The sequence below is a fragment of the Anomaloglossus baeobatrachus genome, chromosome 3, assembly GCF_048569485.1.
Source record: "Anomaloglossus baeobatrachus isolate aAnoBae1 chromosome 3, aAnoBae1.hap1, whole genome shotgun sequence".
NCBI classification, from domain to species: Eukaryota; Metazoa; Chordata; class Amphibia; order Anura; family Aromobatidae; genus Anomaloglossus; species Anomaloglossus baeobatrachus.
Genome location: NC_134355.1, coordinates 504,333,212 through 504,351,343, shown reverse-complemented (window position 1 = coordinate 504,351,343; position 18,132 = coordinate 504,333,212). Strand labels below are relative to the sequence as shown.

At 47.2% G+C, this 18,132-nt stretch overlaps 1 long non-coding RNA gene across 1 annotated transcript in view; it reads left to right on the top strand.

Annotated features, from left to right (window-relative positions):
* LOC142296725 (uncharacterized) overlaps window positions 1-18,132 on the top strand; it is a 303,374-nt gene that overhangs the window by 68,208 nt on the left and 217,034 nt on the right. The gene's annotated exons all lie outside the window — the stretch shown is intronic.

The window sequence follows — 18,132 nt, the reverse complement described above, 5'->3', positions numbered from 1 at the left end:
TATAAGCTGCGGCCACCACCGGGCTCTTATATACAGCATTCCAACATGCTGTATATAAGAGCCCAGGATGGGGGTATAACATAAAAAACACTTTATAATACTTACCTAACGGTTGCGTGATGGGCCTTATGGGCGTCTCCGTTGTCCGATGTCGGCACCGCCTCTTTTGTCCATCTTTGTGCTCTTTCTTCTCTAGCCGCGGTGCATGAAGGGTCCGATGTCATACACACTCGCCGGCATTCAGGTCCTGAGCAGGCGCACTTTGAACTGTGCTGAGCAGGGCAGATAAAAGTATTGTAGCGCGCTTGCGCAGGACCGGTATGACATAGCCACGTCATGCACCCAGGCTTCAGAAAGTGGATGAAGATGTCCGAAAGAGGCAGCACCCGGCACCGGACAACGGAGATACCCATAAGTGCCACCGCAGCGACCGTTGGGTAAGTATTATAAAGTGTTTTTTATGTTATACCCCCGGCCTGGGCTCTTATATACAGCATTCTAACATGCTGTATGTATGAGCCCGCTGGTCGCTGCAGATTATAGGCCAAAAATTTGTGACTAGAGTTGAGCGATGTTCGAGGTTCGCCAATTTCATGTTCGAGTGATTTTGGGGGGTGTTCGAGATCGAACTCGAGCTTTTTGCTAAAAGCTCGACAGTTTGAGTTAGGTTCGAGAATGGTTCAATCAACATAAACGTGGCTTTTCACAGTAAGGCTATGTGCACATGTTGCTATCTGCATGCGTCCTGCATCCCCAGCACAATCCCTCTCCCTTTCCTACTCACCGATCACGGGTGACTCGCTCCACGTCTGTCACAAATCTGCAGTGTCTTTTCCTCTAGAAAATGGCTGCCACTTCATTAGGCAATTAGTTATTCTGTGCTTTCCCCGCCCACCGGCGCCTATGATTGATTGCAGTCAGACACGGCCCCAAGCTGAGTGACAGCTGTCTCACTGCAACCAATCACAGCCGCCGGCGGGCGGGTCTATATCGTGCAGTAAAATAAATAAATAAATAATAAAAAAAAAAAAAAAAAATGCGGTTCCCCCATATTTGATACCAGCCAGGATAAAGCCGCACGGCTGGAGGCTGGTATTGTCAGGATGGTGAATGCCATGGTATGGGGAGCCCTCCAGCCTAACAATATCACCCAGCAGCTGGCCGGAATAGCCGCATTCATTAGATGCGACACTCCCGGACTCTACCCAGCTCATCCCGAATTGCCCTGGTGCGGTGGCAATCGGGGTAATAACGGAGTTGATCATGCCAGGCGTCTCCCCAAGACACCTTCTATGATCAACCTGAAAGTGAAAGTAAATAAACACCACGAAAAATCCTTTATTTGGAATAAAAGACAAAAAAACACACTGTTTCACCCCTTTATTAATCACAAAATACCCCTCCAGGTCTGTCGTAATCCACACAATACTGTCAGCTCTGCTCCCTGAAGATGTAGCAGCACTGTAGAACACCATTGCGCAGTATCAAGTCCACGTAGCAATGAAGTGAATCGCACTGTCAGCAGAGACTTCAGTCAGCACTGCAGGCTTCAAGATTACAAAATCTGCCTATCTTTCTCAATAGAGGCAATAGCTCAGTGGATAGAGAGCTCCCCTATGAAGCAATAGGTCGCGAGTTCTAGTCCCGGTGAAGAATTTTTTTTTTTATTTTTAATTATATCGTGCAGTAAAATAAATAAATAAACAAAAAAATGCAGTTCTCCCCATATTTGATACCAGCCAGGATAAAGCCGCATGGCTGGAGGCTGGTATTGTCAGGATGGGGAGCACCACGGTATGGGGAGCCCACCACCCTAACAATATCACCCAGCAGCCACCCGGAATAGCCGCATCCATTAGATGTGACAGTCCCGGAACTCTACCCAGCTCATCCCGAATTGCCCTGGTGCGGTGGAAATCGGGGTAATAATGAGTTTAATCATGCCAGGCGTCTTCCCGAGACACATTTCATGATTAAACTGAAAGTGAAAGTAAAGAAAAACACAGCGAAAAATCCTTTATTTGGAATAAAAGACAAAAAAACACCCTGTGTCACCCCTTTATTAATTCTCAAATACCCCTCCAGGTCCGACGTAATCCACACGACACTGTCAGCTCTGCTACAGAACACGAGTGCTCTGTATCAGCTCCACGTAGCAATCAAGTGAATTGCGCGTTCAGCAGAGACTTCAGCCATGCAGAAGTCAAGAATACCAAAGCTGCCTATCTTTATCATTAGAAGAAGTAGCTGAGTGGATAGAGCGCTCGCATAAGAAGCATTAGGTTCTAGTCCCGGTAAAGAATTTTTTTATTTTTTTTTTATTTTAAATTATATTTATAATATATTTATAATATAATTATAATTTAATTATGCACTGAGGGGAGGAGCCGGACATGAGTTGTGAGCGCTCTCTCTCTCTCTCCCTCCTTGCTCTCTCTCTCTCTCTCCCTCCTTTCTCTCTCTCTTTCTCTCTCCCTCTCTCTCTCTCTCTCCTTCTCTCTCTCTCTCCTTTCTCTCTCGCTCTCTTCTTTCTCTCTTTCTTTCTCTCTTCTTTCTCTTCTTTCTTTCTCTCTATCTTTCTCTCTCTCTCTTTCTCTCTCACTCTCTCTTTCTCAGACCTGGCGATGATCAGCTGATGCGGTCACCTGACGGAATCCGCTGACACTATAAGTTGAGCGGTGAGGCCGGCTTTTTACCGCCTGGCCGGCTAAACTATCAGCTGATGCCGTCAGACAGGAGTCTGCACTGAAGTGTGTAGTTTTGGGGTTTTTTTGCACTGATGCATCAGTTGATTGTATAAAAGCCATTTATACAATCAGCTGCTGTGTCATGTGATTCAGGCCCTTGAACCTGACACATCATCTGATCGCTTTGCCTTCCAGCAAACCGATCAGATGATATTGGATCCGGATTGGACGGCGCGGGACCCTTGACCCAGGATTACTGCGGAGGGGGTTCTTTATTTCAATAAAGATGGAGTCACTAATTGTGTTGTGTTTGATTTATAATAAAAATATTTGTCTGTGTGTTGTGTTTTTTTTTATCGGTACTAGAAATTCATGGTGGCCATGTCTAATATTGGCGTGACACCATGAATTTCGGGCTTAGGGCCAGTTGATAATATACAGCTAGCCCCAACCCCATTATTACCCAGCGAGCCACCCATCACCAGGGCAGCTGAAAGAGTTGGATACAGTGCCAGAAGATGGCGCTTCTATGAAAGCACCCTTTTCTGGGGCGGCTGCGGACTGCAATTCGCAGCAGAGGGGCCCAGAAAGCTCAGGCCAACCTGTGCTGTGGATTCCAATCCCCAGCTGCCTAGTTGTACCTGGCTGGACACAAAAATATGGCGAAGCCCACGTCAATTATTTTTTAATTATTTCATGTAATAAGTGAAATAATTAAAAAAAACGGGCTTACATATATTTTTGGTTCCCAGCCGGGTACAAATAGGCAGCTGGGGGTTGGCAGCCCGTAGGTGCCTGCTGTACCTGGCTAGCATACAAAAACATGGCAAACCCCACGTCATTTGTTTTTTATTTCATGAAATTCATGAAATAATAAAAAAGGGCTTACCTATATTTTTGGTTCCCAGTCGGGTACAAATAGCCAGCTGGGGGTTGGGGGCAGCTTGTAGCTGCCTGCTGTACCTGGCTAGCATGCAAAAACATGGCGAAGCCCACATAATTTTTTGGGGGGGCAAAAAACTCCTGCATACAGTCCTGGATGGAGTATGCTGAGCCTTGTAGTTCTGCAGCTGCTGTCTGTCTGTATGGAGGAGAGCAGACAGCAGCTGCAGAACGACAAGGCTCAGCATGTTCCATTCACTAGTGTATGTAGGAGAGCAGACAGCAGCTGCAGAAGTACAAGGCTCAGCATACTCCATCCAGGACTGTATGCAGGAGTTTTTTGCCCACCAAAAAAAGGACATGAGCTTCGCCATATTTTTGTATGCTAGCCAGGTAGAGCAGGCAGGTACAGCTGCCCCCAACCCCCAGCTGCTTATTTGTACCCGGCTGGGAACAAAAAATATAGAGAAGCCCTTTTTTTTAATTATTTCACGAATTTCATGAAATAATTAAAAAACAAATGACGTAGGCTTCACCCCATTTTTGTGTCCAGCCAGGTACAACTAGGCAGCTGGGGATTGGAATCCGCAGCACAGGTTAGCCCGAGCTTTCTGGGCCCCTCTGCTGCGAATTGCAATCAGCAGCCACCCCAGAAAATGGTGCTTTCATAGAAGCGCCATCATCTGGCGCTGTATCCAACTCTTCCAACAGCCCTGGAGCCGGGTGGCTTGCTGGGTAATTATGAGTTAATACTAGCTTTGTTTTACTAGCTAGTATTAAGTCAGAGATTCTTAATGTCAGGCAAGTTTGACCCAGCCATTAAGAATCTCCAATAAAGGGTTAAAAAAAAGACACCACACAGAGAAAAAATACTTTAAAAGAAATAAATACACAGACACACTTAGAGACTCCATGTTTATTACTCCCTGTCAGCCCTCCACGATCCTGCTCTTCTGTCTTCTTTCTCCTTCAATCCATGCAGCTCTGCTACATCAGCAGCGCTGCATGGGAGGAAGACGCTGCTGTTCCCGTGCAGTCTTTTCACTCCGTGAGTGACCAGAAGCTGCTGCCTGTAAGCGGTGACGTCACCGCAGACAGGCACGTTGCTATAGCAACGGTGATCTCCGTTATTGACCGGCTGTGGCAGAACGGGGAGTCGACCGTGTGCCAGAGCATGTCACCGGTACACGGAGATACACAAACTATCACCACATACTGGAGAGATGCACTGACAGGACCTAGCATGACGTCAAAGCCATGTGACCAGTCTGTAGCCAATGAGATAATAGACACGTGACTGGTTACATGGTTTTTTTTTACGTCACGGAAGGTCCTATCATCAGTGCTGGTTACCGGGAGGACGCAGCGATTATCGGAAGGAAAAGCGGCAGGAGACAGAGTGCAGGACACGTTGCGGGGACCTGTAAGTGTTATGGCAATGTTTATTAACTGTATGTGTACATTTATAATATGTTTTTATGTGTTTGTGTTTGCCTCCCATTGGTTTCAATGGGGTTCGAGAGGTTCGTCGAACTCCAGCCTCTAGAGGGTGGCTCATCTCTAGTTGTGACTGGTTCCCTTTAAAGCACAGATAGCATCATGAAGACCAAGGAACACAACAGGCAGGTTCCACCTCACATCGAACTTATTTCCCATTTTTCAGTACTTTACATGGAAAGGTGAATGTTTTCTTTCATCCCACAATAAATGAAAGCAGCAAAAATTAGAAAAAATAGTGGATCTTGGAAGCGAGAAGGAAAAATTACTCTTGGATAGCACTATGGTGTGTTTTGACCAATTTCCTTTTTATTTAGGAGCCACAAACCATAGATAAAGATACATTTAGTTATATTCTTCTGGGATGTTTGTGACTTTATATATTTTTTTTGTAGTGACCTTGGAGAAATTGCGTCAGGTTTGTTCATTGTACCAAGTTTTCTTAACATACAGATAATGACTCACTGATATTCAGTTAATGCACCACTTTTTTTTTATTTCAGCACTTGAGTGGTGCTTTAAATTTATGTCTCCTGCCCCGTCTTATACTCACCTGCTGCCATCTCTATCTTTTTCCAGCCGATCTCTGGTGATTTGTGACCTGTTTGCAGCTCCAGTGTTTCATGGTGTGCGCTGGAGGTCAGAACTCAATACAACTCTATGAGAGATTTGTTCTGGCTCTCATAGAGTTGCATTGAGACTTTATTATGTAACTTCTGAATTCTGGCTAGTCAGAAGTTACAAGCACACGATGGTGACATGAGACTGCAACGGAGCAAGGAAGTTGTTAGAGGGTGAGTATTAAAGGGGGCTTTACACACTGCGACATCGCTAACGATATATCATCGGGGTCACGGTGTTTGTGACGCACATCCAGCGTTGTTAGCGACAGCGCAGCGTGTAACAGGCTGGAGCGACCTAAAATGATTGCAAAAAAGACAAAAATCGTTTGTTTTGGAGAGGTCGTTTAATAACAAAAAATCGTCAGGTAAGTAGCGATGTTGTTTTTCGCTCCTGCGGCATCACACATCGCTATGTGTGACACCGCAGGAGCAACGAACATCTCCTTACCTGCGTCCACCAGCAATGGGGAAGGAAGGAGGTGGGCGGTATGTTCGGCCCGCTCATCTCCACCCCTCCACTTCTATTCGCCGGCCGCTTAGTGACGCCGCAGTGACGTCACTATGACGCCGAACGCACCTCCCCCATGAAGGAGGGATTGTTCGGCGGTCACAGCGACGTCGCTGACAAGGTATGTGCGTGTGACGCTGCCGTAGCGATAATGTTCGCTACGGCAGCGATCACCACATATCGCACGTACGACGGGGGCGGGTGCTATCGCACACGATATCGCTAGCTATAGCTAGCGATGTCGTAGCGTGTAAAGCAACCTTAAGACCGAGGCAGGAGACTTGCATTTAAAGTGCCACTCCAGTGCTTAAAGAAAAAACGCTGGAATGGGGCTTTAAGTCTCAAAGCAATCATGGTTTTATGACCTTTTTATGCAATGATATATCTCAATTCATAACTTATGCACCTAAAATTCATGTACAGTCATATGAAAAAGTTTGGGCACCTCTATTAATGTTAACCTTTTTTCTTTATAACAATTTGGGTTTTTGCAACAGCTATTTCAGTTTCATATATCTAATAACTGATGGACTCAGTAATATTTCTGGATTGAAATGAGGTTTATTGTACTAACAGAAAATGTGCAATCCGCATTTAAACAAAATTTGACCGATGCAAAAGTATGGGCACCCTTATCAATTTCTTGATTTTAAAACTCCTAACTACTTTTTACTGACTTACTAAAGCACTAAATTGGTTTTGTAACCTCATTGAGCTTTGAACTTCATAGGCAGGTGAATCCAATCATGAGAAAAGGTATTTAAGGTGGCCACTTGCAAGTTGTTCTCCTATTTGAATCTCCTATGAAGAGTGGCATCATGGGCTCCTCAAAACAACTCTCAAATGATCTGAAAACAAAGATTATTCAACATAGTTGTTCAGGGGAAGGATACAAAAAGTTGTCTCAGAGATTTAAACTGTCAGTTTCCACTGTAAGGAAATGGAAGAACACAGGTACAGTTCTTGTTAAGCCCAGAAGTGGCAGGCCAAGAAAAATATCAGAAAGGCAGAGAAGAAGAATGGTGAGAACAGTCAAGGACAATCCACAGACCACCTCCAAAGACCTGCAGCTTCATCTTGCTGCAGATAGTGTCAATGTGCATCGGTCAACAATACAGCGTACGTTGCACAAGGAGAAGCTGTATGGGAGAGTGATGCGAAAGAAGTCATATCTGCAAGCACGCCACAAACAGAGTCGCCTGAGGTATGCAAAAGCACATTTGGACAAGCCATTTACATTTTGGAAGAATGTCCTGTGGACTGATGAAACAAAGATTGAGTTGTTTGGTCATACAAAAAGGCATTATGCATGGAGGCAAAAAAACACGGCATTCCAAGAAAAGCACTTGCTACCCACAGTAAAATTTGGTGGACGTTCCATCATGCTTTGGGACTGTGTGGCCAATGCCGGCACCGGGAATCTTGTTAAAGTTGAGGGTCGCATGGATTCAACTCAGTATCAGCAGATTCTTTACAATAATGTGCAAGAATCAGTGACGAAGTTGAAGTTACGCAGGGGATGGATATTTCAGCAAGACAATGATCCAAAACACCACTCCAAATCTACTCAGGCATTCATGCAGAGGAACAATTAGGCTATGTGCGCACGTTGCGTACTGGCCCTGCAGACATTTCTGCAGCGATTTGAACAGCACACGTGCGCTTCAAATCGCTGCAGAAACAAAAGCCGATTTCATGCGCTCTGCATGTAGCCCCTCCCAGCCCCTCCCATAGAAAGAGCAGGGACTGCATGCAGAGCGCACGAAAGAAGTGACATGTCACTTCTTAGAACGCGCGCTTCGGGCAGCAGCCGAAGCGCTGCGCTCTAATACGCCACGTGCGTGCGTCTCCTGTACAATCTCCATAGATTTTGCAGGGGACGCAGGACGCATGCAGTTACGCTGCGGTGCAGGTCGCAGCATAACTGCATGCAATTATGCAACGTGCGCACATAGCCTAACAATGTTCTGGAATGGCCATCCCAGTCCCCAGACCTAAATATCATTGAAAATCTGTGGGATGATTTCAAGCGTGCTGTCCATGCTCGGTGACCATCAAACTTAACTGAACTGGAATTGTTTTGTAAACAGGAATGGTCAAATATACCTTCATCCAGGAACTCATTAAAAGCTACAGGAAGCGACTAGAGGCTGTTATTTTTGCAAAAGGAGGATCTACAAAATATTAATGTCACTTTTATGTTGAGGTGCCCATACTTTTGCACCGGTCAAATTTTGTTTAAATGCGGATTGCACATTTTCTGTTAGTACAATAAACCTCATTTCAATCCAGAAATATTACTCAGTCCATCAGGTATTAGATATATGAAACTGAAATAGCTGTTGAAAAAACCCAAATTGTTATAAAGAAAAATGGTTAACATTAATAAGGGTGTCAAAACTTTTTCATATGACTGTATGTACATTATAACACATGTATTAATACATCAGTAGCTGCAACAAAGCTAAATGCATGTGTGCCGCCCCTGCAGCGGTGGAACCACTCGGATCCGGGTGTGATTACTCATGGCTCGCGGGTCTCCGGACCCGGGGGCTAGGGGCCACACTCAAATGAAGAAGGGGCTATTTACAGGGGAGATATAGTTTGTGATGCCACCCGTGGTGTGTGGTAATAGGGAGTACCGACGCTGCCGTTGGGAGTACCCGGGGTGATGGAACGGGGGCAGCCAGATGACGTTAGCCTCCACGGGTAGGGAAGGCCCCGGGACAGGGAATGAGGGAGACAGGGAATGAGAGAGACAGGGAGACAGGGAATGAGAAAGAGACAGGGAATGAGACAGACAGGGAATGAGACAGACAGGGAATGAGACAGACAGGGAATGAGAGAGAGACAGAGAATGAGAGAGACAGAGACAGGGAAACAGAGAATGAGAGAGACAGATAGACTACATGCACAGTTACACACACAATACATTACCTCATCTTGCAGTTCCTGATTGTTGGAGAGCAGGAGAGAAGTCACTAGGAGCTGCACGGAGGCTGCAGCAGCTGAACAGCAGGACCTCCAACTTCACCGGTTATGTGATCAGGCAAGGTCCTTCACCTTCTCTGCCTCCGTTCTGGTCAGTATATTTCCTGTCCTGCTCTGCCGATCACATAGATCAGTGCAGAGCAGGAAGAGATACGGCAGCTCTCTGTGAGTGACCCGTGCCCCCTCATTGCCCTGATTGCGGCCCCGCCCCCTGGGGCCCGGTGAGCTGAGAGATGAAATTGGGGGGGCCTGGGCTGTCAGAGGCCCCGACCCCTCCTGGCTTCTGCTCGTGGGGCCCCTTACAGGAGTCACGGTTGAAATGCCCTGACGGCAGCCCTGAGTGCGGCTGACAGCCCAAGCACTGTGATCACCAAAACTCAGCCTGGGGCCTGCAGGACTGGAGACAGCGAGTGGGCCCCCCAGCTGTCCAGGGCCCCAGCATCTGCCCGTGTGGGCCGGGTGCTGACGCCGGCCCTGTATATGCATTTACATATTTAAAGATAAATTTAGTGTAATTCATGTAGCAGCATACATTTTGAAAAAAGTGTTTATGTTGTACAAAATTAATAAAATATGCACTACTCACAAAATGTTAGGGAGATTTGGCTTTTGGGTGAAATTTATGTAAAACGTAAAAAGTTCAGGCTACAGTGATATTTTATCATGAACGTAAGGCATTTAAGTAAAAGCATGCAATGGTGATTTCCTCATCTCAATCAATTTATTGAAACAAAAGTCAACAACAGTGGTGGGTATACCCCCACCCCCCAAAAATGGCAGTGTCTCAATAACCTGTCGTGTGGCCTTGAGTATCAATTACAGCTTGATAATGATGTCTCATGCTGTTCCCAAGTCGACTTATTGTCTGCTGAGGCATGGCATCCCACTCTTCTAGAAGGGCAGCGCTCAGGACATTGAGTTTCTGAGATACAGAGTTATGAGCTTCTACACAGCTAATTAGCTGATCCCAAAGGTTTTATATGATATTCAGGTCTGGAGAAAGTGCAGACCTCTCCATTTGAGGTACCCGAGTTTCCAGCAGCCATTGCCTAATGATGCAACCTTGATGAGCTGGAGCATTGTCTTCTATGAAGATGAAATTAGGCCTGTGTTGTTCATGGCAGAGGCACAATCAGTGGATTAATGATGTTATTCAAATAGTAGGGACTTGTATCTGTACCATTCACAAAGTGAAGGGCAGTTCTGTATTGACTAGACACACCTATCCACAGTATACCAGCACCACGACCAAAAGATCCATCTGGTGACTACAGTGGCTGATGCACAGTGCTCTCCTTGACATCTCCAACATCATTGGCGGCGATCATTTCTGATCAGTGTGAATTGACTTTTATCAGTATACAGCACTGAGGCCCACTGCTCACTCATCCAGCAAGACGATGACGCCTGTGCCTATTGGTGTAGTCAGCTACCCTTTCAGGTCATCTAGCACTCAGACCATGTTGACCTAAATGGATTCTAGTGGTCTGATATGATACTTGGGTGCCTCTCACCTCCCTTAAATGTGCCTGGAGCTGTGTGGCACTCATCATCTGGTTCCCGAAGGGCATTGTTCACAATGAAGTGGTCATCAGTGTGGGATGTGGCCAAATTACTTAGGCCGCTTTCATATTTAGTTTTTACCTCCATAAAGCGTATACGCTTTCTGCAGGCGAATACCCAGACGTAGCAGACTATGTTTTAGTGTCTACCTGCAGAAAGCGTATACGCACGAAAATGGGGCAAGACAGAGCACACGCTGACTCTGTCTCCTCCATTATAGTCAATCATAGTTGGAGCATGCACCCGAAAAATGTTTTGTGGGGGTGTTCGGACGGAAGTTGTGACGGGACCACTGAACGGAGGTAAAAATGAAATGTGAACGCAGCCTTACACTTCTATGCTTTTCTGTGACTTACATTCTCTCTGTACAACCTGCTGATGACACTCTGTTAGGCCTGCAACACACTTATGTGCCGCCGGTACGTGTTTGGGACATTTTTACACGTACCGGAGGCACGAGCACACATGCACCAATGTTACCATATGGTAACAGGTACACACACGTAAAGCCACACGGACCGTGTGTCCGTGTGGAGCATACATGTGCCCATGTGCTCCACACGTAGATATGTCCGTTTTTCTCTGGCATCACGGGTGTCACACGGAATGCAAATGAACCACACGGATGTGTTCCGTGTGACACGAACCGGAGAAAACACAAGTGTCTGAGAAAAAAATAAAAAAACTTTACTCACCTTCTCCCGCCCTACTGTCTCTGCCGTTGCTGTCACTTGCTTCCGACCGCCGCTCATTATGCTCATTGTATATTCACTTCACTGCGGGCCGGAAGCAGCAGCAGCGGGGAGTCGGCAGGACCGGAGACCAAAGATCAGCACTAGGCACAGCAACGCCAGGGACAGGTGAGCAGGAAGTTCCCGTTCTCCGTGTGTTATCACGGATAACACACGGAAAACACACGTGTGCCATAAACACGGCTCACGGAGGGCAATACGCACCTTTGACACGTCCGTGAAAAACGTGCGTGATTATCACAGACGTGTGGCAGAGGCCTTACTCTGAGCTCAGTGGCCTCTTCTGTTTAAGCACATCCTGCTTGAAGCCTCACAATGGCAAGGTACTGTTGATCAATTGTTCAATTGTTAGGTGTCATCTTGGTCTCATGATGTGAAAATGTGAACAGCATTATGAGGACTGTTTGAATACCCATTCCAATATATCCCCGAAATTTATTGGGTGATTCATCGATCAAACACTTGTTGTGAATTTTGGCATTAAGCTCCTTATTAGGGAACAGCAAGATGTGCATAAGGTAGTGAAACATTGAACAGTTGGACATGAGCATTAACAACTTTAGAGAAGTTCACATTAAGTTCACCTGAAAAGGTTAGAATGTATTTTAGGATCATCCTGAAATTTTACTTTAAAGTTAAATATCTCATTTACCTTTGGTAAGTCGAAAGAAACAAAATTTTTTTTTCCTCTATTCTGAGAATATGTTAATAAAAATGTATGTTAACTGTACCCAATTAACATAAATTGTATACATAAATTGTATACCATTTATCCTGCAAAAACAACCTCTCATGTGGCAACATCGAATTAAAAAAGTGACTGTTTTTGAAATGTACTAATTATAAAAGGAAAAAGAGGGGGCGTGGCCTGGTCTTGGAGGGATAAAGACACATATATTTGTGACGCCCCTGCACTATTCGGGTCGTTACAGGGTATTGCACAAACTGTCCTACCCGTGCAGTATTCAATCCCCATGGTTCTGGGTCTCTATCCTGCAGTGCTGCCTCCATCAGCATTCACAAATCCTAGATACACATTGCACCACATCTGTCAGACACACCAGTGGGCTGCTTAAGCAGGAATAAGGCCGCCCACCTAGGGGTCAGACAGGGAGGTGGGACGTGTCAAGAGAGTGGAGTGGTATCCCTCGAGCATTGAGGAGCTCTGAGGAAGCTGGGAGTTGGAGCTCCCAGGGGAGAAGAAAACTAGGTCGCAGATGGTGGTACCGCAGATACACCACTTCAGAGACTTCTCCAGTGACCTTATTTACCTAAATGGGCAATAGGAAGAAGAGGGGAAGCTTCCAGCCCGCTGCAGAATACCCAACTCCATCATCACAGGGTATACAGCGCTTCATGTCGGAGGTGGCGGCAGACAAGTCCCAGCACAGCATGGCGGCTTCAGCGGTACTTACCAGGAGTGGCAGAGCATTGTGCAGTAATGTGGTTGCAGCTGCGGGCTCCCAGGTAACCTCAGCCCCTGTCAGGGAAGGGGGAGAGATTGGAGGTACGGCTCATTCTGTCGACCCGGGTGTGAGAGTGGCAGTGATTTCACCTGCGCAGGGAAAGCAAGATGGTGCCAGAGGTCTGGTTCCCGCCGGCAAGTTGCACGAGGCATCCCTACAGCACTCAAGTATGGAGGTGAGAGAGGGGCAGAATCTGGAAGATCCTGCGGGGGCAGACACCCCGCTTAACGGCAGTCCACAAATGATACCCCCTGACACTTACCAGACAGAGTTTCACACCAGTGGTGCTTCAAAGGGAGGAAGGCCTGAGAATATGGAGAGAAGCGCAGGCACTACAGATACCAACACAGTGAGAAGCCTCAGTTTAGGTCAGCTGCAGCAAAGTCAAAACGTAAATCAGCTATGGCAGGATATGAGAGAACTAAGTGCTCACATTAAGAATATACAAACCAAAGAGGACATGGAACAATATGTATCCAAGCTTGAAAGCTCCTATAGATCTGAGTTGTCAGGACTAAGAGATGAAGTACAGCAAATGGGAGAAAAGTTGGAGCTAAATCTTTGGTGCAGTCGCTGGCTGATATAGTGTCTGGACATGATAGAGAGGTTGCATCTCACACTTCTGTGACACCCTGGCCTATCAGGTCGTCACAGGGTATTGTGCAATCTGTCCTTCTGCATGGTATCCACCCTCCTTGGTTACGGATCCTGGTCCTATGGGGTTGCTAAAAGCTGAGCCAATCAAAATCCTAGGAACACTTCCCATTTTAACCTTCCATTGGGGGGCCTGAAGGGAATAGGGATGCCCACATGGGGGGTTGGTGAGGAGAGAGTGAGGAAAGTGACAGTTGAGTTGAGCAGTGGAGTTGAAAGGAGAGGAGGTGAAGTGACTCTCTGAGATGGAGAGGTCACAGAGGAGAGCTCCTGTGTACTAGGTGGCAGACGTTGGTCTGGGCCTGGTAGGAGCTGGAACCCCGGTCGCAGGGGACAGTGTCAAGGGGCACGGACTGCCGAGGAGGGCGGCCAGCAGCCTTGAGGTATCACCAGGCAGGGGCCAGGGCACGGCGGGGTACGTGGACCCCAGGCCGGAAAGTAGCTTCACGCGTTCCGGTAATTTACCCGACGGGGGTGAAGACTTCAAGTGTCATCCCCAACCCGCTCCAAAATCGGAGTACTAGTGCACCGATGGGATAGGACTTTCCCATTACAGTCCAAAGAAATCCTACGCGTGAACCCTGAGAGCAAGCTCCCTCCGTTAGCCATATGGGTGAGCGGGACCCGAAGAGTTTTATACCCATAGGTCCAACAGAGACGAAGGTGCCAAGGACAGGGCCACAGGCTAACAGCAACACCAAGGCCACGGATCCAAGCGTGCTCCCTATCAGCTACAGTGGTGCTCAGGATTCTGGTTTACAAGCTGTCAGTGTAGTTATTCCGGGACTGAGTGAGTACATTGAAAACCCCTGTTCCTATCCCCAACAGCACCCAAATACCATCCCATCATCAACGGGCCCTGGGACACAGACCCCCCCTACCCACGGAGGGGTTAAACATCAGGCTGCCACACCATCATCACCGGGCTCCCCAACGGCAGCGGTGGTCTCTCACATTACCACGCACCGTGGGTGGCGTCACGAACTTTCCAAAAACCCCCCTGTACATAACTTCTCCACTTTTTAATCGAGTGGCCGCGCGACCCCCGGGTCCGGAGACCCCTCGAGCCACCGCGAATCCGGATCCGAGCAGCAGCAGCAGCCCGGCTGCTGACACGGGGGCGGCACACTTCTTAAATTCAATACCTGGTGGACCTCCTCGATGATGCTGAGAATCAGAACAGGCGCAATAATGTCAGAATACGCGGGCTTCCAGAGACCATTGAGACACAGGATTTAGATAAAACCTTGCGCCATATTTTCATCAATGTGATGCAGGTCCCTGCTGACTCGCCGCTGGAGTTAGATTGAGTACACAGGGCACTGGGCCCTAAATCTACAGACCCCAAACATCCTCGAGACGTTATATGTAAAGTTCATCGTTATCAAATCAAGGATGCTATTATGGCTCGGGCTCAGGCAGCAGAGAATGTGCATTTCTCGGGACGGAGGCTCCAGATATTGCCAGACCTCTTGAGATGGACCCTGCAGGAGAGCATTAAGGCCGTTGCTTGACGTAATTCGTCAGTGGAACATTCCGTATACTTGGGGCTTCCATTTCCGCCTTAGGGTGCGCAGTGAGGGGAGAATGCATCTTCTGAGTCACCCAAGTGGCATCCCGGCATTTGTTGCTGCTCTACAATTCCCAACAGTGGAAGTGTTTAGGTGGCCGTCGCTTCCTTCAGAGGTTCCGGGTGTTGGTCAACATGCTGGGGCCTTGGGGTGGAGAAGAGATCGTATTGAACGCCCTGAGGTCCATGAGTGACTGGATGGGGGGAACGTTTCTCCTCAGCGATCTCATACTATCCAATGATATTACCCACGTCATGGATTGACGGTATTGAACCACTGATGATATAGCGATAACGATATACTGTATGTTCCATATGTTAATTACATTCATATGAGTATGCTACTTGCTAATTGGAATGCTCTTCTTTTAGAAAGTTGGAGTTTCTGGTTGGTTGTTTTTTTTGGGGGGAGAGGGGAAGGGAGGAGAAGGAAGAGGAAGAAAAGAAAGAAAAAAAAAAGAGAGAAAAAGCAAAAAAGTTTGATAGGTCATATTATAGCATTGGTTAGACCTGTTAATGATATAGTCGTGTAGAAGCAGTTTGGGGGTCCCTCTGTGAAAAGCGCATTTCCTCAACGAGGGTGCTGTATCTCGCTGGCCGGGTTATAGCTATTTATATGACTCCCCCATATGTGTGCCTGAGGGGACATACTTTCAGTTCTCTATACTTCCGGGCACTTTACACTTAAGGCCCATTTACACACAATGATATCGCTAACGAGATATCATCGGGGTCACGATGTTGGTGACGCACATCCGGCCTCGTTAGCGATGTCGTTGTGTGTGAAATTTTCTTGCGATCAGTAACGATCGCAAAAAGGTGTCAAATCGTTCGTCGTGAACACATCGTTCATTTTTAAAAAGTCATTCCACGTTTGGAACGCAGGTTGTTTGTTGTTCCTGCGGCAGCACACATCGCTATGTGTGACACCGCAGGAATGAGGAACAACATTGTACCTGCGGCCGCCGGCAATGAGGAATGAAGGAGGTGGGCGGGATGTTCCGGCTGCTCATCTCTGCCCTCCACTTCTATTGGTTGGCCGATTAGTGACGCCGCTGTGACGCCGAACGAACCTCCCTCTTACAGGAGAGATTGTTCGGTGGCCACAGCGACGTCTGTGAACAGGTAATTGCGTGTGACGCTGCCGTAGCGATATTGTTCACTACGGCAGCGATCACCCCGGGATGCGACACCGACACTGGCGGGTGCTATCGCTCGCGACATCACTAGCGATGTCGCAGCGTGTAAAGCCCGCTTTAGTCTTCTTTTGACTTGTTCCTTTATCTAATTCTTTTTACTCTTTATCCCTAGTTTGTCATTTTTCACAGCTTGTCTTTCCCTTTTTCTCCCCATACCTACTATTAGTCATCTAGGCTATCACGATGGCAGAGCTGAAGTTTGGGTCCTTGAATGTCATGGGATTTAATGTGCCGAAGAGAGCTCAAATTCTGCACGAAATGCATAAACAAAGAGTCCAGGTTCTTCTGCTTCAGGAGATGCATTTTAAAATAGGCCATGTTCCAAATTTAAGAAACCGTTATTATACGGCAGGGGTCCCGCTCCAGGGAGTGTCGATAGCCCTGCACAAATCTTTGCCTCATTCCATTGTAGACACCAAAATAGATATTCAAATTTCGGACACAGTATATACAGTCGCAAATTGGTACGCACCAAACATAAGACAAGCGGGGGCATGTCAGGCTTTTTAAAGAGTGGTTTTGGAGTTCGCTGAGGGTGTCTTGATTTTAGGTGGTGATTTTAACATGTCTTTGAACCCTGCAGTGGACACCTCTTCTGGTAGGGGGGCTGTCCCACTGTCTCAACTGGCGGCGCTGAAACAGAATATCCATCACCTTCAATTAAATGACGTGTGCCGTACACTGAATCCTTCAGGTAATGATTATACATTTTACTCCTGCCCCCATGACTCATATAGTCTCATAGACTTTGTTTTAATTAGCCATCATATTCTGAACTGGTGACCAAAGGTCGCAATTGGCAGTACGACCATGCTCCAATATATCTAACCATATCTCCAATCTCCTCCGGATAAATTGACATGTGCCTGGACGTGGATGCTCAATGACAACCTGCTTAAGAATACAATGTGTCTAAACGATATTGAAGAGACGGTTGAGACCTTCATGTTGACACACGCTTCAGATGAGACACATCTGCCCCTCCAGTGGGAGGCATTCAAATGCGTATTCAGAGGGGTCTTAATAAAACATGGGTCAAGAATTAAAAAGTTGAAAGCCGTACACTTGGCAGACTTAATTAATAAGATACATACATTGGAATTGACTCTTATAAGTCGGCAGTCATCGGAGATTCTGGCGAAACTCATTAGTTGTAGGGAGGAACTAAGATCACTGCTAAATGAAAAATATCTCAGATATCGTAATCATTTTAACCCTAGAACGCATACCTGGGGCCTCGCAGGCCTGCTTGGTCATTTGTTTTCTATGGTAGATTGAATTGCTTGCGCGTTCTAGGGTTAAACAGTTTATGTACCAATATTCTGATAAATGTAGTAGGCAAGGCCGGATTATAGGCGGGGCAGGCGGGGCTTCAGCCCAGGGGCCCCCACCACAAGAGCTTCTGAGGGGGCCCCCACCACCATCAGTGTGGGCGCCATTTTATTAAGGTTCAGGACCACACTGTACCCTTAAAGAATTTCAATCCAGCCGTCACTGTGCTGCAGACACGCCCACTGCATGCTGTGTGGGCTGAGTCTGCAAGGATGACGTCACCGCGCGCCTGCTGCTGCTTCTTCGTGCCGTACAGGAGCTTGTGGGAGGACCGGAGCAGAGGCCTCGGTGGATGATGGTGAGTGTGACGTCATCCATCATGGTGCTGGGCAGGAGGCTGCAGTGAGGAGGGAGCAGGATGGGATTTCATAGTGTCAGCGGCAGCTCTGCCGGTGGGATCAGTGTGAG